At 44.3% G+C, this 27,738-nt stretch overlaps 1 long non-coding RNA gene across 1 annotated transcript in view; it reads left to right on the plus strand.

Annotated features, from left to right (window-relative positions):
- The window catches only part of LOC126935142 (uncharacterized), a 63,316-nt gene that overhangs the window by 5,547 nt on the left and 30,031 nt on the right, over nucleotides 1-27,738 (plus strand). Inside the window, exon 2 of the long non-coding RNA XR_007719195.1 lies at nucleotides 22,324-22,509. This is a non-coding gene — a long non-coding RNA (uncharacterized LOC126935142). The remainder of the gene's footprint in view (nucleotides 1-22,323; nucleotides 22,510-27,738) is intronic.

A 27,738-nucleotide genomic window follows, 5' to 3' on the forward strand; every position in this document is an offset into this window, starting at 1 on the left:
TTTCCCTGCAGTCTTGGGGTGAGAGCAAGGGATAAGGGTTGGGTTCTCAGAAAAACATTTCCGGAGGTTACTTTTGAAAAATCCTAGTCTTTGAGATACAGATACATGGGAACAAAGATCTGTGGTTAAATAAATTTGGGAACCCCTACATATAATTGTTTCTCCTGGAGTCACAAGACATGTAAGCAGGCAAGAAGTCTTAAGAGGTCCTCAAAGTAAAGAAGCCCAGTGAACTTAGTCGTATCCACTGTTTCCCCAAATTATTTGGTCCACTTATGTTTTTCAAGGCACAGCTAGAAGCCCCCATGTCTGTACTATAGCCTTGCTACTTCAAGTACTGTGCTCAGATCAGCACAGCAGCATCGCCTGGGAGCTGGCTAGGAATGCAGAATCTCAGGTCGCACCCCAGACCCACTAACAGTTTCCTTCCTTGACAACAGGGCTGTAGCAGGGAACAAAGGGGATCTGGTAGAGGGAGGACAAGAACATTAATGGATAGAGAGAAACCATAGGTGAAGAATGGACCTTCCCAGTGTTGCAGTGCTTCAGTGTTGCTCGGAACCAAGCTTGACTCTGCTCTTTGCCTTTAATGCTTCCAGCTCATCCAGCTATTGTAGTGCCAGTAGCTCCTGTATGCCCCATTGCGAGCAGTCTCCAGTGTCCATTCAGATCAGCTCCCCTGCACTCACACCCCTCCATTGTTCTCTTCCTGGCTTTCTGACTCTCTTGGTTCCAGAGGCCGCCTCTGCTGACACCCACTTCAGGCCACTCTTGTTAAGGAGCTTTAGGACACTTCTCTTTGGTTTTGCCCCCAGGCCCTCTCCTGGACCTGGTTGCAAAGTCTTCCATTACTCATTTCCCCAAAGGCTTATGCAAGATGCTGCCAAGAGGAGGATCAGAATTTTAGGACGATCTGCAAAACACTCTTTTTGGGGAATTTTAACTCAATGTCTCACATGGAGACCTAGGCATTCTAATTATCTTAACTGGCAGGATAAAGTAACAAGCAATTCTTGAATGGCTACTGTGTGCTTATTGCTGTATTTGGGATCGTGTGGAAGGCATACTGGTCACTGGACAAGGATGCCAGTGGATTACCCTTTTTTCATTGGACAAAGATTACCCTTTTTTTCTAGGTAATCCTTTCTCAAAGAAATTAACTGCCTGCATGCCTGCCTTCCTTTCTTCCCTCCTCCCTTCATCAAATATTTATATGCCAACTGGGGAATGCAATGGTGAACAGGACATAGTCTCTGCCCTTAAGGAGCCTCAGTCTGGTGAGGGAAAGAAAATACAATTATAGTTCAATGAAAGAGGTGCACACAGATGGCTGTGGAAGCACTGAAAAGGGGCTTCTAATCCAGCCTCGGGGAAGGGGAAATAGGGCTGTCAGGGAAGGTATGGAGGCAGTGATACCTGGCAGGGTCTAGGGCAAAAGCAGGAGTTGATAAGGTTAAAATAAAGTTGCAGGCCGGGCACAGTGACTTGATCCTGTAATCCCAGCACTTTGGGAGGCGAGAAGTGGGCAGGTTGCTTGAGGCCGGGTGTTCAAGACCAGCCTGGCTAACACGGTGAAAACCCATCTCTACTAAAAATACAAAAATTAGCCGGGCATGGTGGTGCATGCCTGTGATCCCTGCTACTTGGGAGACTGAGGCAGGAGAATGGCTTGAACTCAGGAGAGGGAGGTTGCAGTGAGCCGAGATTGTACCACAGCACTCCAGCCTGGGCAACAGAGCAAGTGAGTCTCTGTCTCTAAATAAATAAATAAATAAAATTTAAAAATAAATAAAATAAAATAGGGTTGCTAAATTTTTCAAATACAGATACAGAATGCCCAGTTATACTTGTATTTCAGATAAATAACGAATAATTTTTTTAACATAAGGATGTCCCAAATAATGCTAAAAATATTTCCATTATTTAAATTTAACTGGATGTCCTGGATTTTACCTGGCACCATTAGAACTGTTAAGAGATGTGGAAAAAGAGTTCCAGGCAGAGGGAGGAGCTTATTAAATACTGGGAATTAAGAAGACTGTGAGTCAGGGAAACCACAAGATGTTCAGTGTCTGGGAAGAGATGCTCCTATTTCCCAGCCTACAATAAAGGGATCTAATAGCTCCTCGAGAAAAGAGCTCAAATCTTGCTTTTTTTGTCTGTGCCTTCCTATAGCATCTACATAGACACCTATGGGCATAAGGAGTCCTTCCAACTTCCACTGCCCTTGCCCACCTTCAGGCCCATCCCATTACGTATCTCCCAGCAGATGCTCTGCTTTAAACTTCTCTAGCAGCATCCATTCCTGTCATGTAAGACTGAAGCTTCCAGGGTCACCTTATCATCATAGATGGCTGGAACTGGAAGGGCATTTGCATTTCAAAGATGAGGCAAGAGTGGTTCAAAAAGAGAAAGTGGGTTATACCAAGGACACCCTTGATATAATCAAGGTTAGTGGCAGAGCAAGCATGAGAACTCACATCTGTGACGCCATCCAGGTTTCCTTCTTCTGTACCTCTCAGCACTCTTCCTGCAGTCTTGCTGCTATGACCCCTCCAAGCCTCACAATGAAATTTGGTCCCCAGTGTTGGAAGTGGGGCCTAATGGAAGGTATTTGGGTCATGGGGGCAGATCCCTCGTGACTGGCTGATGCTGTTCTCACGCTGATGAGTGAGTTCTCAGTCTGTTAGTTAGTAGAGAAATCTGGTTGCTAAAAAGAGGCTGCCCCCTCCTTTCTCTTTTTGCTTCTCCTCTCACCATGTGATCTCTGCACACACTGGCTATCCTTAATCTTCCACTGGTGAGGCTGGCAAGCAGCCTGAAGCCCTCACCAGAAGCAAATGCTGACACTGTGCTTCCTGTACAGCCTGCAGAACTGGCAGTCAAATAACCCTCTTTAAAAAAATAAATTGCCCAGCCTCAGGGATACCTTTATAGCAACACAAATGGAATAAAACAACAGCTTTACCCATTTTGTCCAAATCTTTCTTATTTCTTCATTATCTCAGGAGACAATTAGACCATCCACTCAAACTTTGTCTTATTCATTATGAATGATTGTGTTTTCTCACCTTGAGTAGGTTGCTAACTCTCTGAGAACGAATTAAGTATGTTTGGTGCTTGGGCGTCATGCCCTTCCCATGGGAACTTGTGAAGCCCAGGTGAGTTGATGTTAAGTTTTGGGTCCCAGAAGTCAGAATTGGGCACAGAACTCTTACCCCAATCAGCAGGAGTACAAACCACTAGAACAAAGGCTGAGCCAGAGTTCTTGGAATTATCCAAAGATCAAACTGCAGAACTATTATGTTGGTGCACAAGTAATTGCATTTTTCATAATTAATTGTGGTTTTTGCAATTAAAAGTAATTGCAAAGGCTGCAATTACTTTTGTACCAACCTAATATCTCCATGGGTGCCCTGAACAGGAGCATGTGGGGCCAGGATCTGGACAGAAATGGAATGAAATGGATGTGAGTCCAGAACAGAGAGAAGAGGCAGCAGAGTATGCATGGCGTTGTGGGATGAATTATATCCTCCACAAAGAAGGTTTTGAAGTGCTAACTTCCGGTACCTCAGAATGTGACCTAATTTGGAAATGGAATCTTTAGAGAAGTAGAGTTAAAATGAGGTCGTCAAAGTGGTCCCAATCCAATATGAATGGTGTCCTTCTAAAAAGGGGAGATTTGGACACAGGGACAGACATGCACACAAGAACAACACATGGACATGGAAGTGGAGATTGAGGTGCTGCATCTATAAGTCAAGGAATACTGAAGGTTGCCAGCCAACCCCCAGGAGCTAGGAGAGAGGCATGCAACAGATTCTCCCTCACAGCCTCAGAAGGAACCAACCATGCCGATACCTGAATCTCACACTTCTGGCCTCCAGAACTGTGGGACAATAAGCCTCTGTTGTCCTAAGCCATCCACTTTGTCCTGCTTTCTTATGGCAGCCCTAGCAAATGAATATACACGGAGTACCTTGGAGTGCCCCAGGGTTCTGCCATGGACCCTTGCTGTCCTCTAGGTGGCATCATCCAGTTCCTTGGCTTCAAAGCCATACCTAAATCAGTAAATTCCTAATTTAGATCTCCAGCCATGGGCTCATCCCAGAACTTGAAGTTTCTATATCCCACGGTCCACTTGTCACTTTTTGGGATGTCTTTTAGGCACCTCAAATTCATGGGGCTCAAACAGAAATCTTGATCCCTTGCATGATCATAATCATCTTATTCTTTCCCTGGTGTGATGGTTAATTTTAGGTGTCAACTTGGCTGGTCCAGAAGGTACCCTGATATTTGGTGAAGCATTATCTCTGGGTGTGTCTGGGAGGGTGTTTCTGGGTGAGATGAACATTTGTGTTTGTGGACTGAGGGAAAGTTGATTGTCTTCCCCCTAAAGTGAGTGGACTTTATTCAGTCGAGGCCTGAATAGAATAAGAGGCTGAGTAGAAATAATTCTCTCTATATATCTGACTGTCTTTGAGCTGCAACATCATTCCTCTCTTACCTTCAGCCTTGGGCTGGAACTTACCCAATGGGCTCTTCTGGTTCTCAGGCCTTCAGACTTGGACTGGAGCTCTACCATCAGCTTGCCTTAGTCTCTAGTTGCCACATGCAGATCTCAGACTTCTCAGCCTCCATAATCACATGAGCCAATTCCTTACTGTCTCTCTCTCTCTCTCCGGGGGTGTGTGTGTGTGTGTGTGTGTGTGTGTGTGTGTGTGTGTGTGTGTGTTCTGTTTCTCTGGAGAACCTGGACTAATATATGTAGTTTTTCCCGTCTCAACAAATAATCCCCAGGCATCCAGATGCTCAGGCCAAAAATCTAGGAGCTATCCTTCAGTTTTTTCAGTTCAGTGTACCTGACAGTGCCATCAACTTGACCTCAGAAATATGCTCTGAAACTCTCCACTTTTCTCTGCTGGTGCCACACAGTTCAAGGCACCCGGATTACAGCAATGGGTAATCCACAGCTTCCGCTCCTGCCTCACCCCCATTCTCCACACGGCAGCCAAAATGAACTCTTACAAACAAAACCACAGCATGCCACTCTCCTTTTAAGACCCTCTAATGACTTCACAACACACTTAGAATAAAAACCAAACATCTAGCCCCAGCTCATAAACATTGCAGGATCTCGCCCTGACAACCTTTTCAACCTCCTCGCCAGGTGCCCTGGATACCCTGGCCTGTCATGGGTTCCTCACACACTTCGAGCTTCTTTTTATTGAGACGAGGTCTCACTCTGTCACCCAGGATGGAGTGCAGTGGCACGATCTCGGCTCACTGCAACCTCCACCTCCCCGGTTCAAATGATTCTCATGCCTCAGCCTCCTGAGTAGCTGGGGTGACAGGCATCGCCACCACATCCAGCTAATTTTGTATTTCTAGTAGAGACGGGGTTTCACCATGTTGCCCAGGCTGGTCTCAAACTCCTGAGCTCAAGGGATCTGCCCGCCTTGGCCCCTCGAAGTGCTGGGATTACAGGTGTAAGCCACCGCTCCCGCCTCAAGATCCTTTTTGATGGACTCTGCACTAGCTGCTTCCTTTTTGCAGAATCCTCTTCATCCCCTGCCCCGTCAATATCCTTATGATGTCCCCATGACCTTCTGATCTCTGCAAATGCCACCTCCTCAGAGAAGTCTCCCCTGACCAGCCATCCTGAAGCAGTTGCTTCCTCATTTACAACCCCACAGTACAATTGTCAGCATGAGTGGTATCTAATGCTATCAAACAAGTTGTCTATGTTTTTGTGTGTTCATTTCTTTATTTATTGTCTCCCCCTCACAAGAGTATACAGTTCAAGAGAGGGACAAGGTCTGCCTTGTTCACCATTCTTTATTCAGTTCCTAAAACAATACCAGGGCCATGGTGAGTGCCTGACAGGCATTTGTTGAATGATTGCCATGTGGCTTTGAGATGTGTATTTATGGCTCTTTGGACTATGCAGGTAGATCAGCCTGGTTTAAAAATAGAGGATTAGATGGACATCGGCTCCTGGTACATGGTTGATATTTGTGGCAAGCATTCCTGAGGGCCCATGCCACAGCCCCGAAGCCCACCTCTGATTTCAGCTGAAGCTGTGGTGGGCAGTTCTATGCTTCCTGCTCCCTAAGCTCCTTCCTTCCTCCTTTCCTTCCTTCCTTCCTTCCTTCCTTCCTTCCTTCCTTCCTTCCTTCCTTCCTTCCTTCCTTCCTTCCTTCCTTCCTTCCTTCCTTTCTTCGTTCCTTCCTTCCTTCCTCCCTCCCTCCCTCCCTCTTTCTGTCTGTCTGTCTGTCTGTCTGTCTCACTCTGGAGTCTCACTCTGTTGCCCAGGCTGGAGTGCAGTGGTGTGATCTCAGTTCACTACAACCTCCTTCTCCCGGGTTCAAGCTATTCTCCTGCCTCAGCCTCCAAAGTAGCTGGGATTACAGGCGCCTGCCACCACGCCTGGCTAATTTTTGTATTTTTAGCAGAGATGGGGTTTTGCCATGTTGGCCCAAGCTGGTCTCGAACTCCCAACCTCAAGTGATCCTCCCACCTTGGCCTCCCAAAGTGTTGGAATTACACATGTGAGCCACCACGTCTGGCTCCTAAACTTTTCTTAGGGTTTTTGAAGAGGCAAGGCAAGGAAAAGCAAAAAGAAAACGGCACAGTCCAAAAGAGCTACAGAGTTCATGCCCCCAGGATAATCTTCAACAAATGAGAGGTGGGAGTTTATGGATAAAAAGCCTCCAGTCTTACAAGGAACTACCCAAGGTGTATGCTTCACAATTTCTCGTGAGGGCTCCTGCAGAAGTGAACCATAGTTGCCCATAGTAGTAACTCGCTCACACTCTCCTATTGGCTGTTCCTCCTCCTCTGTCTTCCTCTCCCTGCCCCCTCCTTTCTGTTTTCTGGCTCACCTCCTGAGTAAACTACCTGTGTCCAAATCTTTGTCCTGGGCTCTGCTTTCAGGGGATAAGATAATGCTTAATAGTTTTTGGATGCGTGAATGATTCAATTGTAGAAGACAGTTTCAAAGCAATTTAAGAAGTGTTCTTTGCCGTATACTTGGAAAATATTATTAAAAGCTATTCTCAACTGCTTGTCTAGCCTATAGATTAATATGTTTTTGTTATGCTGTTCCTTTTTTTAAAATAGATTTTTATTTGTATGGATAATATCGATTTACAAAAGGATAATTTAGGTTTACATGCTTGAAGTTTCCAAGGTACCTTCTTTCCCATGGAATTCATTTGCCTGTTAGGCTCTAATTATTCCAGTCTGTATGACCTTGACCTAAACACTTCACTTCTCGTTCTCCCTGCATATAAAATGAGTGAGCTAGATAGATACTTTCTGCGGTATATTTAGGTACTGAGGTTCTGTAGGTCTATATGCAAGACCAGATTGTGTTTATTGAAGGCAAAACAGTTCTATTTCAAGGCAAGGGCTGCTTCCTATGACCAAAGGTGGATATATCATGAAGCTAGTGAAGCCTAAGCTTCAGGATCCTGCCCTTGCTCTGGCTCCGTGCAAGGCCCCACTGGGAAGCACCCTAGCAATGCGCTCATGTGGTCATATGCTTTGGTAAAATGTGCAATCACACTATTGTTTCTTGTTTTTCTCGATGAAGGTCTCCCTTTTTTATTTTTGGAAACGGAGATTCAGTCTTATTGCCCAGGCTGGAGTGCAATGGCACAATCTCGGCTCACTGCAACCTCCGCCTCCTGGGTTCAAGCGATTCTCTGGCCTCAGTCTCCGGAGTAGCTGGGATTACAGGCATGTGCCACCACGCCCGGCTAATTTTTGTATTTTTAGTAGACATGGGGTTTCTCCATGTTGGTCAGGCTGGTCTTGAACTCCCGACCTCAGGTGATCCGCCCGCCTTGGCCTTCCGAAGTGTTAGGATTACAGGCTTGAGCCACTGCGCCCAGCCAGGTCTCCTATTTCTCTCCTTCTCTCCCTCTCTCCCTCCCTTCCTCTCTCCTTCCTTCCTTCCTTCCTTCCTTCCTTCCCTCCCTCCCTCCCTCCCTCCCTCCTTCCCTCCCTCCCTCCTTCCTTCCTTCTTTCCATTTTTTAGACAGAGTCTTGCTCTGTCACCCCAGGCTGGAGTGCAGTGATGTGATCTCAGCTCACTGCAACTTCTGCCTCCCAGGTTCAAGCGATTCTCCTGCCTCAGCCTACCGAGTAGCTGGGACTACAGACAGCTGCCACCACGCCCGGCTAATTTTTGTATTTTTAGTAGAGACGGGGTTTCACCATATTGGCCAGGCTGGTCTTGAACTCCTGACCTTGTGATCCACCCACCTCAGCCTCCCAAAGTGCTAGGATTACAGGTGTCAGCCAATGCGCCCCGCCAGATCTCCCATCTCTTATAAGCTCTGCAAGCCTGGATCTGCCCTGTGGCCTCTTCCTGTGCCCTGGTTAAAGTCTGTCATAACTTCCTGCTGTGGCCGCAGTCTAGCTGCAGTGACCGCAGCCTGAGGGGTCCACGTGGAGAGATGCAGTCCACTCGTATTTGCTGTGTAAGTAAACCGTGGGTGCATTGAGATTTCAAAATGACTCTATCTTCAAAGTCCCTGAATTGAAATCCTTGCGCTGCTGATCTATCTTTTGGATTTTAGAATCTGGGTGGTTCCAAGCCTTAATTAGCACACTTTAGTCTAGACTACTTCTGTCTCCCTGAAAATGGTTTTAACAAATGATAGGTCATGCTTGTTAGGTAGACTCTTCGCCACAAAAAGGCCTCAAATTAATCTGCTCCACAGTATTTATTTATATGTAAAGTTTACTTGTCATTATTGAGTGTTAGGCACTGTGCGTTAAGAGCTTTACAAGCATTGGTTCTCCTCCAAAGAATGTTGTAAAGCATTATCCCCAATATATCGATGAAGAAACCTAGGCCCAGAGAGGTTAAGAAAATTCCCCAAAATCACACAGCTTAGAAATGGGAAAGTAAAAATTTTTTTTTTTTTTTTTAAATTTTAGACAGATCTCTCTCTGTCACCCCAGCTGGAGTGCAGTGGTGCGATCTCGGATCACTGCAACCTCTGCCTCCCAAGTTCAAGCGATTTTCCTGCCTCAGCCCAGCCCAAAGTACAAATTTAACACAAAGTTTTAAAATCCTCCGGGCAAAATATCCATAGACTCTTGGAGATGACACATTTGAGGGACAACATTGGTTTTCAAGTTAACATCTTGATATACTTTTAAAAAATCACTACTTTTTCTTTTCTTTTTCTTTTCTTTCTTTCTTTTTTTTTTTTTTGAGACAGAGTCTCGCTCTGCCACCCAGACTGGAGTGCAGTGGCATGATCTCGGCTCACTGAAACCTCTGTCTCCCGGGTTCAAGTGATTCTCCTGTCTCAGCCTCTCAAATAGCTGGGACTACAGGTGCACACCGCCACGCCCGGTTAATTTTGTATTTTTAGTAGAGGTGGGGTTTCGCTGTGTTGGCCAGGCTGGTCTCAAACTCCTGATCTCGAGTGATCCACCCACCTCGGCCTCCCAGTGTGCTGGGAATACAGGTGTGAGCCACCGTGCCCAGCCAAAAATCACTACTATTTTTGTACTTATGTTTTGTAAGTGACTATTATGCCATATATGCAGTGACATCATCATTCATTCCTTCATTTATACATCCACCCCTCCATCCATTCATCTACTCATCCATCCATCCATCCATCCATCCATCCATCCATCCATCCATCCATCCATCTGCTCATCTGTCCATCCATCCATCCATCTATCCATCCATCCATCCATCCATCCATCCATCCATCCATCCACCCACCCACTCACTCATTCATTGGTCCACTCATCACATTATCCACACATCTATCTATCTACTCATCCACCCACCCCTCCATCCATCTATCCCCCATCCATTCATCCATTCACCATCCATCCTTCCATCCGTCCATCCTTCCATCCACTTGTTCATCCATCTCTCCACCCATCCACCCATCGTTCATCTATCCATCCTACAATCTTCCCTGCACTGGGTCCTATTCTAGGTGCCAGACATCACACATCCATTTCCATGACACATTGCCTTTCATATTATTTCTCAAACTCAGAACAGCATCCCTTCTCATCTCTGTCCAGCCAGATATTACCAGCTCTCACATGCAATTCAGATTCCTCATCTGCATTGAAATTTTCTCTTCCTACATTAAACCAAATAATTTCAGTCAAAATCTGGATTTGGTGTAATATTAAGACCACAAGGCTGGGTGTGGTGGCTTACATCTGTGTGAGGCATTTTGGGAGGCCGAGGTGGAAGTGAGGATTGCTTGAGCCCAGGAATTTGAGACTAACCTGGGCAACATAGTGAGACTCTGTCTTTACAAAAAAAAAAAAAAAAAAAAATCAGCTGGTTGTGGTGGCATGTGCCTGTGGTCCTAGCTACTGGGGAGGCTAAGGTGGGAGGATTGCTTGAGCCCAGGAGGTCAAGGCAGCAGTGAGGGAAAAAAAAAAATCCACAAGACTTAGAATTTGGCAGATTTGGCTTAAAATCCCAGCTCTGTCCCTTCAATGGCTGTGTAACCAAATTGTTTTATTCTGTCTCTAGTTTCCTCATTTGTTAAATGGAAATAATAATAATAATTAGAATAATAATAATGGTAATATCTATCTTAAAGGTGATTGGAAGATTCAATGAGCAGTTGAATGTGAAATACATGGCAGGAAGTAGATGTTTAATAAAAGTCATTTTCTCTGTCTCCCTGTTGCTCCTTTCTTCTCCAAAAAACTGACCCAGTGGTCTGTACTGCAGCTGACTCAGATTCAGGTTGTTAATCAGTTAATGTGTTTAAATCATTTCTCTAATAAGAAGCCTATTAATTCCTCAAATGCATAGACTACATCTTATGAATCTGAAGCATCTTTCTCCCTGCATGGGGATCCATATGGTGCTAGGGATATAGGAGATGCCCCCTAAGTAGTTGTCAGTTCAAACTGGATTCAGCGTTTCACTCACTTCCTTCAGTTGCCATGAAAAAAAGGAGTGAGGAAGCTCTGCAGGAGGTTCTGGAGGCCCCGAACCGGCCAGGGGTCCCGCATGCCTGCTTGCTCCTAGTCCCCAGCAAGGCTGCTCATGTCTTGAGGGTTTCTATATCAAGACTCTTGTTCTCCCACCCAGAGTCTGGGGAAGGGATGAGGGTCAGGTGGAGAGGCAGGCGGTTGCAGAAGTCATGTCCTAAGTCTGAGTCATGTGCAAGGCTCAGCTTGGCATCTGGCCGTGGAGCCCCACGGCTCTTGTCTGTCAGGGTCTCTTAATGCTGAAGGGAAGGCAGCCCAGACAGCACCAAGAGGGCAGGTGAAGATGAATGCAGGGACAGCCAGGCGGCGGCCAGCCAGGATGCTGAGTTACACAGGGGACCGAGACATCATGGGATTAACTTGGCAAGACGTAAACTAGTTCTCCTCCCGCCGAGGGAGATGGCGACCATCAGTGGGAATGGAATGAAGCACACTTGCTGGCCCAGGCTAATCTCTGCTGAGTTTTTGTGAAACCCAAAAATTCTTTATGTGTGGGACTCATACATAATCTGCTGAAGTTCTAAAAACCACAGGATGAATGCATAGTTCATGCTGTTTGCCGGGAAATTTCTAATTTTCAAAACCTTTTAAAGTGTCTCTTTAAGAAGTCCACTTTAGGAAGTCAGCAAGGAAAACCCAAGAGGGAACCAGAACTCCAGAAAGGGTGGAAATATTGTCGAATTTTCCTGAGCACATATTCTGCTTTAGCCAGTAAACAAGAAGTTGTAATTAGATTGTTTCTGTAAATATATTTATTCATAGGAAATCAGCATTTACTTATGACATTTGTCCATAGGAAATCCCCAGCCCCACTTAATAGCTGTTGAATAAATAATTTGAGAATAATAGCTGATAGCACAGCAAATGATTGGCGCCAGGGTGTGCCTCTGAGGACACAGATGTAGCTCATCTTGAGGGGGGTTTCCTCACACACAGTCTCCAAGACTAAGATTCTAGTGCAAATGGTTTATTTAGGAAGTGTTCTCCAGCAACTCTTGTAGGGGAGTAGGGAGGCAAGGCAGGGAAGGGAAGGAGGCCAGTGAAGAATGAAGTTTTTGATCACCTTACCATCTGGGAAGCTGGAGCTTAACCCCAGTGGGGACACACTGGGAGCTAATGTCAAATACCTGCCTTAGACTTTACCTGCCTGAGGAGTGGGGGAGCTAGAGCTGCCCTGGGGCTGTTAATTCTAAGACTTGTCTGTCCTGTCTTGTACATGGATACAGCAGGTTTCCTCCATTTTAAAAAAGAAAGGCCTTAAAGGAAAGACATATGGATGCTGAGAGTCTGTTGGGCCAGTTTACCCCAAAATGAGAAGACCTTAGGGGACATAGCAGTTCTGCCACCCTGCAGTATCACCAGCCCCTAGCACGGTGCCTGGCCACAACAGGCAGCCTGTGTTTTTCCACTAAATGAATGAATCCACAACAGCACCCATTTTATTTATTTTTATTTATTTATTTAACTTTTTTTAACTTTTTAAAAAATTATACTTTAAGTTCTAGGGTACATGTGCACAACGTGCAGGTTTGTTACGTATGTATACATGTGCCATGTTGGTGTGCTGTACCCATTAACTCATCATTTACATTAGGTATATCTCCTAATGCTATCCCTCCCCCCTTCCCCCACCCCACAACAGGCCCCGGTGTGTGATGTTCCCCTTCCTATGTCCAAGTGTTCTCATTGTTCAATTCCCACCTATGAGTGAGAACATATGGTGTTTGGTTTCTGTTCTTGCGATAGTTTGCTGAGAATGATGGTTTCCATCTTCATCCACGTCCCTGCAAAGGACATGAACTCATCCTTTTTTATGGCTGCATAGTATTCTATGGTGTATATGTGCCACATTTTCTTAATCCAGTCTGTCATTGATGGACATGTGGGTTGGTTCCAAGTCTTTGCTATTGTGAATAGTGCTGCAATAAACATCCGTGTGCATGTGTCTTCATAGCAGCATGATTTATAATCCTTTGTGTATATACCCAGTAATGGGATGGCTGGGTCATATGGTACATCTAGTTCTAGATCCTTGAGGAATTGCCACTCTGTCTTCCACAATGGTTGAACTAGTTTACAATCCCACCAACAGTGTAAAAGTGTTCCTATTTCTCCACATCCTCTCCAGAGCCTGTTGTTTCCTGACTTTTTAATGATCGCCATTCTAACTGGTGTGAGATGGTATCTCATTGTGGTTTTGATTTGCATTTCTCTGATGGTCAGTGATGATGAGCATTTTTTCATGTGTCTGTTGGCTGCATAAATGTCTTCTTTTGAGAAGTGTCTGTTCATATCCTTCAGCCACTTTTTGATGGGGTTGTTTGTTTTTTTCTTGTACATTTGTTTGAGTTCTTTGTAGATTCTGGATATTAGCCCTTTGTCAGATGAGTAGATTGCAAAAATTTTCTCCCATTCTGTAGGTTGCCTGTTCACTCTAATGGTAGTTTCTTTTGCTGTGCAGAAGCTCTTTAGTTTTATTAGATCCCATTTGTCAATTTTGGCTTTTGTTGCCATTGCTTTTGGTGTTTTAGACATGAAGTCCTTGCCCATGCCTATGTCCTGAATGGTATTGCCTAGGTTTTCTTCAAGAGTTTTTATGGTTTCAGGTCTAACATTTAAGTCTTTAATCCATCTTGAATTAAATTTTGTATAAGATGTAAGGAAGGGATCCAGTTTCAACTTTCTACATATGGCTAGCCAGTTTTCCCAGCACCATTTATTAAATAGGGAATCCTTTCCCCATTTCTTGTTTTTGTCAGGTTTGTCAAAGATCAGATGGTTGTAGATGTGTGGTATTATTTCTGAGGGCTCTGTTCTGTTCCATTGGTCTATATCTCTGTTTTGGTACCAGTACCATGAACAGCACCCATTTTAGAATGGCCACAGTGAAGGCTGGAGAGGTAACCCAACACGCAATGGCAGGGCACCCAAGGGCAGGCATTTCTCCACATCCCAGGCTTTTGGATACAACTGTAAGGCAACTTTGACTTGGGGGTCTTGGGTCTCTATTGTGATGGAGATGAAGAAAAGACTTAAAATTGATAAAACCAGCTAAAGCTGGAGAGTAAACAAGATACTCGCCCAAGTCTAGAACGCTTCCTACAGATGTCCAGGAAATGCTGCCCTAGACTGATACTGTGTTTGCATCTTAGACCAGAATTAAAAGCAGTCCCTCATTTAGGAACCAAGCCAGCTGGTGTGGGAGGCAACATTTTATCGTATTAGAATTGGATATCAGAATAGGTGAGGTTGAGGATGCAGCCAGAAGAGGCAGGGGATTGAGAAGAAGACCACACCCAAGCTCTTTGGCTTCAGGAAGCTTCCAGGCCACAGTGGGGACATATTTTGGCAATTGGGCACACTGATTAGCTAACCTTGTCTGGATTGTAAATCTAGTTTCATCATCTATTAGCTGCTGGCTATGGACATTTTCTAGACTCAGCCTTAGTTCTCTCATTTACTCAGGGGGCTAATGCTCATTTCAAGGCTTTGTGAGAATAAAATGAAAGAATGGATAGATAACTCTGTTATCCATCCATAATGTCTGCAAGGAACAGTGCTGAACACACGGCTGATGTTATTCTCTCCCAGAGACTCTGATCTGTTGGGCTGCCGTCAGTATCCTCAACATCTAGCACAGTAACTGGCGTAGAGCAGATCGTGAGAAAGAATGTGGAACTGGGTGAAGTCATTTGTATTCTCCTATATCAATGAACTCATCACCTTCTCACCTTCCATCCAATAATTGGAGTTTACTTCCAATGTCCTGAACAAGTGAAACTTGAACTGAAAGTTTACATGAAGAAAACTTCATGTACCAAGTACCAAGGCTGGGGACAGATTTACCGATTTTACCTTTGTGCCAGGCACTGTGATAATCACTTTCTGTGGAAAGTTTGATTGAATCCTAAAAACAAGTAGTAGGTTAGAATAGGCCAAAATGGTTTAATATTTACAATTTCATATGCTTGTACTGTATACATGGATTAGGTCTTATTATTTTTTACATTGTACACATGAAAACTGTGAGACATGAGAAAGAAAGCAACGTAACCATGGTGTTATGGACGGTGTTTCTCAAACTGTAATGTGCACTGAGGACCTTGTGTAAGCGCACATTCTGATTCAGTCAGTCTGGGAACCATCTGAGATTCTGCATTTCTCCAAGTTCCCAGGTGGTTCCTGCTGGATGGACCACATGCTTTGAGTAGGGGATTTGAATTTTTCTGACTCCCAAAGAGACTCTAGAGCTGAGATGGGGATCGGGTAAGGAGACTACCAAACAAGCATCCTGTAATATGTTAACTTTTTTCATAGAGGAACTTTTCTTTGATCCAACTTTATTGCCTACTATACATTGAGCATATGATAGGCACACATTTGCCAACCAGAAGACTCCAGGATCTTTCTCTCTTCCTTCCCGCCCTCCTCTCCTCTCCCCTCCCTCCCTCCCTTCCTTCCTTCCTTCCTTCCTTCCTTCATTTTTTCATGCTTTTTCTCTCTCTTTTTTTGACTTCTCTTTTCCCTTTGCTTGTTATAAATTCATTAAATTTTTTTCAGATGCAAGTAATGCAAGTAGCAGAAACTGATTTTGGTTTAGTTGAGTCAAAAGGGGAATTAACTGGAAAGTCTTCCAATGTGGGCTCACAAAATTTCCAGAAAGTCTGGAAGACCATGTTTGGAACAGAGGCTAGAGCCAAGATGTATTAGTCAGGGTTCTCTAGAGGAACAGAATTAGTAGGATAGATGTATATATAAAGGGGAGTTTATTAAGGAGTGTTGACTCACACCATCACAAAGTGAGTTCTCACAATAGACCATCTGCAGGCGGAGGAGCAAGGAAGCCAGTCCGAGTCCCAAAAGTGAAGAATTTGGAGTCCAATGTTCGAAGGCAGGAAGCATTCAGCGCTGGAGAAAGATGTAGGCCAGGAGACTAAAGCAGTCTAATCTTTCCACGTTTTTCTGCCTGCTTTTATTCTGGCTGCGCTGGCAACTGATTAGATTGTGCCCATCCAGATTAAGGTGGCTCTGACCTTCACAGTCCACTGACTCAAATGTTAATCTCCTTTGGCAACACCCTCACAGATGCACCCAGGAACAATACTTTGCATCCTTCAATCCAATCAAGTTGACACTCAATATTGTCCATTACACAAGACAACTCCAGAGGGTCAAGAAGCTGGAGCCCCAACTTTCACTGTCTGGAAGGTGCTATGTCTGGGGCATGGCCTCCTGATGGAAGCATGGAATCTCCAGCCAAGCTTACCCCTGGGTCTGTGCCCTTCACCCCCAAAACTACTACTATAAAATAACTCTAATGACCTTCCAAGTTTCACCATCCCCCCATGAGTCAAAGAGTATTCAATTGGCTGATGTTGGCTTACATGCCAGGTCGGTGGCTGCCAGGTGACCAGGAGAAGGAGGCAGGGCACTGTCCCCTTTGTTCCCCTAATGGAAAGGAAGATTGATGCTAGACAGCACAACCTGCAAATGTCCATCACAGCTATGCATGACTAGTTTCTTTGATTCTGCCTTCTAGAAAAAAAAATAACTCAGCTGCCCTGCAGTTACCAAGAACCTCAAAGAAAAGAGTGAAAAGCACAGCCTGAGAGTCTGAGAGCCTAATCACCTTGATTTAAACGACATCAGACATTCAATTCTGCTCAGCTACAAGAAAAAGAGGAAAAGGGAAAAAATAGTTTTTTCCCTGGTTTTAGAATCTGCTGATGAAAATTCGGAAGCACTTCTTGGTGATGAAACCAAACATGGCTTTCTGCAGCTTGCCACGAGCTGAGAGACATAGAAAATCTTCCTCTCTTGGCCAGGCGGGGTGGTTCATGCCTGTAATCCTAGCAGTTTATTTGGGAGGCCAAGGTGGACGGATTGCTTGAGCTCAGGAGTTTGAGACCAGCTTGGGCAACATAGTGAGACTTCGTCTCAAAAAAAAAAAAAAAAAAAAAAAATTTAAAATCTCCCTCGGGAGCTCCCTTCCTTCCTTCCTTTCACGCTTTAATTAATTTCCATGTACGTGTATTCAATGAACATTTATTGTGTAACTACTCTGTCTCCAGACCTGTGCTAGGTGCATAGGAAACAATGATGAAAAATAGAATTCCTTAGGAGAAGCTCTGATGCAGTGAAATTGTAGGATATGAATATGATACAATGAAAGTAAGAGTTGCCATAAAATTAGTCCTGGAGGGCTCTGAGCATTGGGGAAAGGTTTTTATTCAGGTGAGTAAACTGAGCCTGCCACTGGCTGGCAGATTTACTGTTGAAAACAAAATGTTCTTAGCTACAAAAGCAACTGAATATTTTCAAGGCAAAAAGCCTCCACGCCCTTGCCTTATAGAACAAGTCACCTTCCGTTTGTCACCAGTAGACGGCGACAACACGACGGATTAAAGCTGGTCCTTAGTGAAGGAAACCAGCAGGCAACATCTAACTTCCTATGTAAGAGCTGGAAAAATAGTCTGGCAGTAAATTCTTTTCTTTCTTTCTTTCTTTCTTTTTTTTTCCTTGTACAAAGCTATTTCAAAACTTTACAATCTGTTCTCAGGGAGTAGGCCCTTACGTTAGTGAGGAAGGAAATTCACATAAAGAAATCAGGACCAGTGTAAAATCAATGGGACTTAGGCTGTAATAAAAGTCTAGAGGACCAAAAACCTAACAAAAATATTCCTCATTGTTAAGATATAATGTGTCTCTATGCACCAATTGATTAACGGTATTTATAGAGCAACTACTTAGTGGCGTTCTAGGGACTCAGAGGTGTTCAAAAAAGGTAACCCTTCAAGAGAAATATGAATTTCAAGGTTTTTTTTTTTTCTTTTAAGCACATGACATTTTTATTTTGGGCTGTACTTTATAAGGTATGAAAAGTAAATGGGATTTGCAATCACCATTTCTGCAGTGTAACTTTGGGCTGCTGGTTGATACAAACACCTCCATACTCAAAAAAATGCAAAATTATTTCTGTAGTGGAGTCATCTTGTTAGTCAACCATTTAATCAATACAGCATAAGCACTCATGTGTTGGGATACTGAGGTTTCGAAGGCACATTTTCTGTCCAGAAGGAAATTGCGATCCAGCTAGAGAAGAAAAACATGGGAACAAACATATTATTTAGTAACAAGTAAAGGGCCTGGTGTGGTGGTTCACACCTGTAATCCCAGCACTTCGGAAGTCCGAGGTGGGCGGATCACACAAGGTCAGGAGTTCGAGAGCAGCCTGGCCAATATGGTGATGGACTGAGACTGACTCAAAAAAAAAAAAAAAAAAGAGAGAGAGAAATAATATGAGGATTGCCACTTAAAAGGCACTCCAACATATTGCAAACCCTGTGAGACCAGAGACCATTTTGACTTGTTCATCAAACACATTTCGAAGAGCTGACATTTAGCATAAGTTCTAAGCATATTTACAGAGTCAATGAATCAACACACGAATGAATACCATCTAAAGGGTAAAGAATAATTCATTAATGAAATAATATGAGGGCCAGTCTTGGTGGCTTACACCTGTAATCCCAGCACTTTGGGAGGCTGAGGCAGGTGGATCACTTGAGGTCTGGAGTTCGAGACCAGCCTCGCCAACATGGCAAAGCCCCATCTCTACTAAAAATATAAAAATTAGCCAGGCGTGGTGGTGGGTGCCTGGAATCCCAGCTACTCTGGATACTGAGGCAGGAGAATTGCTTGAACCTGGGAGGCAGAGGTTGCAGTGAGCAGAGATCGTGCTGCTGCCCTCCAGCCTGAGCGACACAGCGAGACTCTGCCTCAAAACAAAAACAAAAACAAACCAAGAAGAAGAATCAAGTGAGTGGTGGTTTGGATGGACAGTTGGGTGATGGAAGGCTGTCTAGGGCAGGGGGTGAAGCATGGGCTTTCAGATCAGGGGGTACTTGGCTCCACCCGTGATTGGGGATGACCCTGGGCAAGTCATCATCCTCACTGAGAAGCCAGTGGGGCTGGGTTTGATCCTGGATGCATGACGTAATCTCTATGAGAATTTGAATCAGTTCACCATTCTGAGCCTCAGGTTTCTGGTCAGTTCAGTTAAAATGATAGTAACAGTACCAACTTAATGGGGTTGCTGTGGGGATAATCTAGATAATCCATGGAAAGAATTTAACCCACTGTCTAGTACACGATTAGCTCTTATGTTGATGGGGATTTCATTCCTTCTTCTGAAAACTGGAGATAACAATAGCCCACATTTAATAGGCCTCTTGTAAAGGTTAAGTAATAAATGTAAACATATTTTACGTGTATTACATGTGTTACATATAAATAATGCATGAATGTAAATTGCCAAGCACAGTTCTTAGCATACAATAAGTATTCAAGAACTGCTGCTAGTGAAAGTAAAGACCACTTATGCCAGGGTAGTCAGGCTTCTTGGAGGAAAAGAGGCTTGAAGGATGAATCATCTTTGGAAAGAATACAGAAGCAGGCATTCTAGCGGGGGCCCAGGCATATAAGCAAGTCATGGAGATAGAAATATGAAAGATGTGTGCTCGAGAAAAAACAGAATCCCTAAAGGAAGCACCTGATCAAATCAGAAACCTAGAAAGGTCGTTAGACTCAAGGATGGTCATGCTTGCAGCAGCCAAAATTGAGACTGGGTCATGAGATGAATCACTTCAACAAGCCACTTCCTTCTCTGGGCCTCAGCTTCTGGGTTGGTAGGGTTAGACAGGAGTGGTTCCTCATCAGGGACTCTTTCAGTGCTAACATTCTGTAAATACAAGTTTGATCCCACAGTGCAGTGTGAGCACACATGTTTATGCAGCCCCGGAGGACTTTAAAATTGATGTGTGAATGTCTTCAGTGCTTACACCACGGAGGCTAGGTTTCCTTCAAGCCATTCATTCATTCATTCATTTTTCTAAATATTTACTAAGCTCTGACTATGTGCAAAACACTATTCTACATGCCAGGGCTTGCTTTCTAAAACCAAGATCTGACTGCATCCCAGCCCTGCTTACTTACTTTCAATGACTTCTGGTTGACAAGCGCAAACTCCAGGCCACATAAACTATGTCCTTCCCTATTGCCATGCCTTGCTTTTGTTCCTGCAGTTTCCCCTCTCTAGATTGTCCCTCCAAGTCGTCTAGACTGGCCAGCATCTAACGATCCAGACTCCTTTAAAATTTCCCTTCCCTTCTGAAGCCATCACCAAATCTGCTTGTCCCTTGTCCCTAACCCACACTGGTGTAATGCTTTCTTCTCTGTGCTCACACAGCACTTTGTATCACCTCTGGTTACTGTGCTTGTCACTTTTTCAGTTCATTGTTTTTGTGGCTTTCTTTCCTGCTAGATTTTCAACACAATGAGGCAGGAACAGTGTTTTATTCATCTTTGAAACCTCAGCACCTGGTGTACTGCTTGGCACATGAGCAATAATTAAACATTTGATGAATGAGTTTGTTGAAGCTTTGGAAGTGGATGAGAATGGTGATATGAATAATATGACAATAATAGTGACTATTTTATATCATGTACTTCTTACACACCAAATTCTGAGCCAAGTGCTCTACATTCATGATCTGTTTAGTTTTAATCCTCACAACATGCTGTGAGGTAGGGCATAGCGGGTTGGTGAGACATCTGTCTCTGAAGTTACAGAGGCCAGAGTTTGAATTCTGGTTCCATGAGTTCCTTGTACACTCTTGTACTTTGTGCCTTGCAGTAGGGGATTTGGTTAAGGAGACGAGTGGGGCTAAATGCTCCCTCTGCTTACCAAACCAAGTACTCTGAAATGGGGTTGCACCTGCCCAGAGGAAAGTTAGTGCCTGCCCATAGGCTGCCCTTTTTGGAAGTGGATGAGAATGGTGATTTCATATTTGAAAAAGGGCACCCTATGGGCAGCACTGGCCTTGTCTAGCTCCAACCCATGCCAGCTGTGTGGCATTGTACAACTTACTTAACCCTGCTTTTTGCCTAGCCTTTCTCGTCTTTATAATGAGATTAAGACACCACTAACCTCGTCAAGTTTTTGTTAGGGTTAGGCAGGATAATGCATGTGGTATGCTTGGCACTTGTCTCAGATACATATCCCATAGATGTTAGTTTTTATTATTAGTAGCAATAATAGCCCTATTTGCCAAATAAGCACATTTAGAGAGAAAAAGAGTTGGCTGAGAGCAGAATTTGGGGGCACTCCTCCATTTAGAGGCAGCAAAAAGAACCAGGGGAGAGAAGGGCTGAAAACATTGTGCTAGGGTAAGTTAGAGGAGAGGCCGGTCAGGTATCAGAAACTTCTGAAAGATTAAGCTGGAAAAAGCCTGCGAACAGTCCCCTGGACTTAAAGTTAGAGATCACTAATGATCTTTGAATGAGAAGTGTCATGACAGCAGTGGGAGAGGAAGCCAGATTGCTGTAGGCTAAGGTGTCAATGAGTGGTAAGGCAGAAATAGTAACTCTGACCTATTCTTCAGAAATTAACTTGTGAAATGCTTGTTTCTGTGCCCCCAAATTCATATGTTGACATCCCCAACCCTAAGGTGATGGTATTAGGAGGTGGGGCATTTGGGAGGTGATTAGATCATGAGGTTGGAGCCCTCATGGATGAAATTAGTGCCCTTATAAAAGAAGCCTGAGGCTGGGCGCAGTAGCTCACACCTGTAATCCCAGCTACTCAGAAGGCTGAAGCAGGAGAATCACTTGAACCCGGGGGAGTAGAGGTTGCAGTGAGTCAAGATAGCACCACTTCACTCCAGTGTGGGTGAAAGAGCGAAACTCCATCTTAAAAAAAAAAAAGAAGCCTGACTGAGACAGACCTCTTGCCCCTTCTGCCATGTGGAAGGTGCTGTCTATGAGCCAAAAACTGGGCCCCCACCAGACACTGAATCTGCCTTGATCTTGGACTTTTTCAGCCTCCAGAACTGTAAGAAATAAATTCTTGTTGTTTATAAGCTACTAGGTTATGATATTTTGTTATAGAAGCCCAACCAGACTAAGACATGAAGGGTCAGAGGCAAATAGGTTAGTTGCTTTAGGGGGATTCAAATTGATAAACACCTTCCACATACTTTATTTCTTTTTTTAAAATTTTATCCACATGCTTTGTTTTAGGTGATAGGTATCCCCTTCAAAGGACCAGATCAAGGGAGCTCTAGGGAAACATGGACCCCTGCTCAAACCCCATATCTATCTGGAGAATCTGGCCATCTCTCCATCTCTCCAGACTCCTGGGATGATAAGAAGGATGATTTATCTCAACTACTGAAATACTGAATGGGGCTCTCTTGTATTTAAGGAGAGAAGAGAGCTGAAGGTATTTTTTTTTTTTTTTTTTTTTTTTTTTTTTAGGCAGAGTACAGTCAACAGAATACAAAGCGATAGAAGGATGATGTCAATGACCCAGGTGGATGGATTCATCCTGATGGGTGGTGGGGATGGAGAATGCAAGAGAGAAGACAAATAGACAAGTCAAGGATGCAGCCGAAGGAAGATGAAGGACTCTCTGATGGTCTGTCTTTCTTGGAACAGAAAAAGGTAAGGTCTGCAGAGAGTTCAGGGAGCAAAAGGTAAAGGGCCATACACTGGTCAGGACAGGTTAAATGCTGCAACAAACAATCCCCAAGTTTTAGTGGCTTACTATAATGAAAGTTTATTTCTCTTCATATCAAGTCCAGACAACATGGGGTTGGCAGGAGCCTCTGCTCCATGCAGTGATCAAGGATCCGGGATCCATCCATTTTATGGCTCCCTCATTTTGTGGGGCCTCAAAGTCCTTTTCTGAACCTTCTTCATCTGCTGGCAAAAGCAGGAAGAAAGAAAACGTGGAGGATGGTGTAGGAGATTTTATAGGCCACTCCTGGAGGTGTCGCACATCACTTTTGCTTATGTTTTGTTGGCTAAGCTTCAGTCACATGATGAATCTTAACTGCAAGGGAGGCTAGGAAGCATCATCAAACAGTGTGCACAATACCATCTTGTCTGTGTCCTCAGTGCCCAGTGCCTTGCACAATGTCTGTGCAATAGTGGATATTCAGAAACATCACTGAATAAGTACATAGGTGAACATGATCTCATTTGGTCCTCACTATTCTCTCTACTGGTACCCTGCTTGAGGTTCAAAGACAACATAGACCTAATGTCCTGGATATGATCTAAAGGTTGGGCTTATGCTTAGAGCTGGTCTTCCTATGATGCTGATGTACTGCAGGGATCCATTCATACTCTTTGCACTGGTATGTTTGCTAGCTGGGGTGGGACCTGAAGTCTGTAGTTAGTGAATCTGGCAGAATTATACTGCCTTCCTCTCAGGGAAAGAAATATCAGATCTTTTCTTTCAAAGCGCAGCACTATAACAAGTTGAGCGAATGTTTCTACAAGTACATTAACCAACTACAATTTCCAGTCCAAGTATGAGATAACCAGCCCATGATTTGGCTAACCAGATCCTACCTAAACCATCCAGCCCCTTGCTAAACTAGCAAGTCCCAAGATGAATGGACATGTTACTGACTGAACTAACAAGTCCCCATTTAAGCTAACTAGTTCCCGCGGCCACAAGGTACTGCTGATTCGACCGTGTCCTACAGAGAAAGTTTAAAACCCAGGACTGGGGTTAATCTTCTCCATGACCTTTATACTGACGCTTTTTATGGATAACATGCACTCTAGAAGGGGAAGGAAAGCTGGTGATGTGAGTCATAACTTTTCTAAAGGTCAAATAAAGGGCTCTTTATCAGGCTGGCGAAGCTTGCCGACAAGTGCAGCATGATGCGGAACCGCGTCGGGCAGGGAATGCCAAGGATATTTTTATAAACAACTCCAGAGCCATCAACAATGTGGGTCTGGTGCAGAGATTCCCATATTTGCAGATGATATTTCATGAGCCAGGGTGCCCGTGAATGAGAGTGAGTGCCAACAAGCCCAAGAAGGAGAAGGAAGCAGAGGCAGGCAGTTCTAAAACAAGTCGGTGTTTCAGGCCTGTGGAGACACAGGGGCTGAGGCTGACATCTCTAACTCACTCAGCCTGGTGTGGGGCAGTAGAGGCAGCGCTAGGTAGCAGGGTGTTGGGTGGATGGGAAGTGGGTAGGGTGTCCTAGTGCCAGGAGTCCTGCCCAGACAGTAGAAAGCAGCTGGGCCCTTAAGGATAAGAGTTCTGATGGCAAGGAGATAGGCATCCCATTCAAAGGGCAGATCCGTGGAGCCCTCAGGGAACATGGACCACCCCCTGCCTAAACCCCAAGTCATCTGGAAAATCTGGCCATCTCTCCAGCCTCCTGAGATGACAAGGAGGATGAATTTCCTCAACCACCCAACTCCAGACAGGATTGTGTCCCGTCTCATGATAAGGCAACTCACTTCAAAGCAATTTAAGGTCCAGGCTTTGGAGTCAGTGGGTTCTAAGTCCCCAGTTACCACCTAGTAGCTATGTGGCCGTGGGCAATTCATTCAACCTCTCTGGGCTTTAGTTTCCTCTTCTATAGAATAGTGATACTATTTTGCAGGTTAGTGAAGATTTATTTAACAAGATTGTGCATGAAAAAAGCGTAACCAACTGCCCAGAAAGCAGTAGGTACGTAATATTCAAGTTTGATTTCCTTCCCCTCAAGCCTGGCTTAGCGCTCTCTGGACCAGGTTTAGGCCTTCCCTTGTCACAGTGGAGCCTTGGATAGGCATGTGGCATCACTTCTACAGTGCCCACTTTGACTGCCTGCCCAGCAGACATGGGATCCTGCCTTGCTTCCCTGGCCCATGTGGGCCTGCTGATGGCTCCAACCTCCCTGGCAGGAGTTCTCAGGCTATGATCATTCTGAGATCATTCAGGCTTGTAGAGACACAGCAGGTAAGGCCTCATTCTCAGGCTATGATCAGGACTCATGCCCAGCATACTTATTCTTGGAAATAGCACAGTACAGGCAGGCAAGGTACTGGCAGGTATGGATCAAGGCTGGGAACCTCTGCCAGACTTCACGTAAAGAATTAAATCTTGCTCATGAATGAAGGCAGTTGTGGCTGGGCTGACCTCTCCCCCACGTCTCTTTCTAACAATGTCCAAATTAATGTTCTCCAGCTCTGCAGAGAAAATATTCTAAAGCATAGTAGTTTGACCTAAAGAAGGACTAAAAGTCAGACAAAAGTTCTACCATGTAATTTATATGTGCTGAGCTGATGTGGATGGGAATATGTTGGTGGTCAACCAGGGAGCCTTCTACATTCTTGAGTCAAATTGGAGTGGTATTTATTGTGGTCTAGGGAACTCTTTGGACAGGCAAGACTCCAGGCCAGTGTTTATGATAATGGGGGATCTCTAGATCACCTTTCCCAGGACATCCAGGGATGCTTGTGCACATGTGCACACTACATTTTAGGAACTCTATCCTTCCTTCTTTTTTTTTTTTTTTTTTTTTTTTTGTTTATTTTTTGTTTCTTGAGATGGAGTCTCGCTCTGTTGCCCAGGCTGGAGTGCAGCAGTGTGATCTTAGCTCACTGCAACCTCCACCTCTTGAGCTCAAGCGATTCTCCTGCCTTAGTCTCCCGAGTAGCTGGGATTATAGGCACGTGCCAGCACACCTGGCTGATTTTTGTATTTTTAGTAGAGATGGGGTTCCACCATGTTGGCCAGGCTGGTCTTGAACTCCTGACCTCAAATGATCTGCCTGCTTTGGCCTCCCAAAATGCTGGGATTACAGGTGTGAGCCACCGCGCCCGGCCCATCCATCGTTCTTGACTCCATCTCCATCCTTCTCCACTCACTCTGCACCAGCCACCATGGTCTTCCCAACTTGAACACTCTAATCATTACCCTTGGAGCCTTTGTTTTCACTCCTCCTCTTGTCTGGGAACTCTTTCTTCCCTCATCTCCTTCAGGACTCATCAGAGAGCGTCTCACTGACCATCCTTTATAAAATGGCACCCCCGCAAACTACTATTCCCTTATCATGGTGATGTTTCTTCTTACAACTTAGCTTCAGACCTATTACTACTTATTTTTTGTTTACTGTCTGTCTCCTACAAAATCAAGCTCCATGAAGACAGGTTTTCATTTTCATTTTGTTCACTGCCGTTTGCTCAGTTCTTAAAACAACCAGGCCCCTAGTAGACCTTTAATACTTGGTCAATAGATGTGGGACTTGACCTTCAATTCGGCCTGTTGTCCATATATAGTGAATTAGGTAGAAAGCTATCATTAATCTCTTTACACAGATGAGGAAACTGAAGTTCAGAGAGGTTAAGTGACTTGCCCAGAGTCAGTAACTAGTTAGAGAGAAGGTCATAACCAGAACCCAGATATCTTGAATCTCAATATTATGCAAATGATGTGAGTCATTTGTGCCTCCTTAATTCTTCAGCGCATTTCCCAAAGGACATCATATTGTGTTGCCTTAAAGACTGCCTTTAAATGGAGCACTGACATTTAAGCTTGATTGATTCTGCTCACAGACTTCTCAGAAATTGGAATTTAGAGGTAATAGGCAGAGACTAGTGCTTTTCAGTACAAACCACTTTTCAGTTTGTCCAGCATCTACTCTGAACTCTGTTTATTCCAGGTCTAATGCAGAAAATACATGCACTAAAAAACAAATTAAAAATAAATGATAAGTGAGTTAGAAACTGCCTGGGGCTGTCAGGAACTTATGCACCGTGCTCTGTGGGTTTTGACTAAATATTTGCTTTGCAAGTCAGGAAGCAGTATGTATTTATCGAGGCAGTCTCCGGCTGAAGGGCACACATGCTACTTCTGGGGCTTAGCGCAATCTTTCCAGAGAAGTGTGCACGCGGGCCTAAGTACCACGGCCTTCTGCAGAGAGGAGGCAGCTTGGCATCAGAGACCCGGGTTCTTGTTTGAATTCTGCCCCTCTCTTGTTGGGCAAATTTGGGCAACTTACTGCTCTCTCTGGACCTTTTTGCCCTTAGCATCCCATGACTTTAATACAGGCCTGAAAGACTTTTATCAAAATAAAAATAGTTAGAAAGAATAATAAGACCTAGTATTTGATAGCACAGCAGGGTGACTGTAGTCAATAATAATTTCATTGAACATTTAGAAATAATAAAAAGAGTATAATTCGATTGTATAATTTTGCAATTATACAATACAATTACACAGATGAGGAAACTGCAGTTCAGAGAGGTTAAGTGACTTGCCCAGGGTCCCCAACTAGTTAGATAGGAGGTCATAAGCAGAACCCAGACATCTTAACACAAGACGTAAATACTTGAAGGGATGGATACCCCCTTTTCCATGATGTGATTATTAAACATTGCATGCCTATATTGAAGTATCTCATGTACCTCATAAATATATACACCTACTATGTACCCACAAAAAAAAGAAATAATAAAATAATTAAAAGTAAAAATTAAGAAATCGTTTTGTGGTCAGGAAATGGTTCAGATGTGAGGGGTGGGGAAGAGGTTGTGAGTGCTTTTCTGTGTCTGTCTTCTATCTTTTCCATTGCGTTAACTCTTTTCTTTCTTGTTTTTACTCTCAATTCAAGCATCTCTTTCTCTAAGCACTTGTAACCAATGCCAGAACTTCCTGAGGGCCTTTGCTGTGTTCTTAAACAACAGCTAGTACCTGTGCCAGAAACAATCTGTGCTTGCAGGATAAGTGTTCGGCTATGTGGGGTGATGCGGTGGGCAGCGCCTAGAGTTTCCTCTGTCTAAAACATCACTCATCAGATCACACAGTGGGAAAGATGCTCACTGAACACGTTCACTCGGCAGCTGCATATTGAGCTCCTTCCAGAGGGATATGTCAGCCAA

Source organism: Macaca thibetana, chromosome 1 (genome assembly GCF_024542745.1).
Source record: "Macaca thibetana thibetana isolate TM-01 chromosome 1, ASM2454274v1, whole genome shotgun sequence".
Taxonomy (NCBI): Eukaryota; Metazoa; Chordata; class Mammalia; order Primates; family Cercopithecidae; genus Macaca; species Macaca thibetana.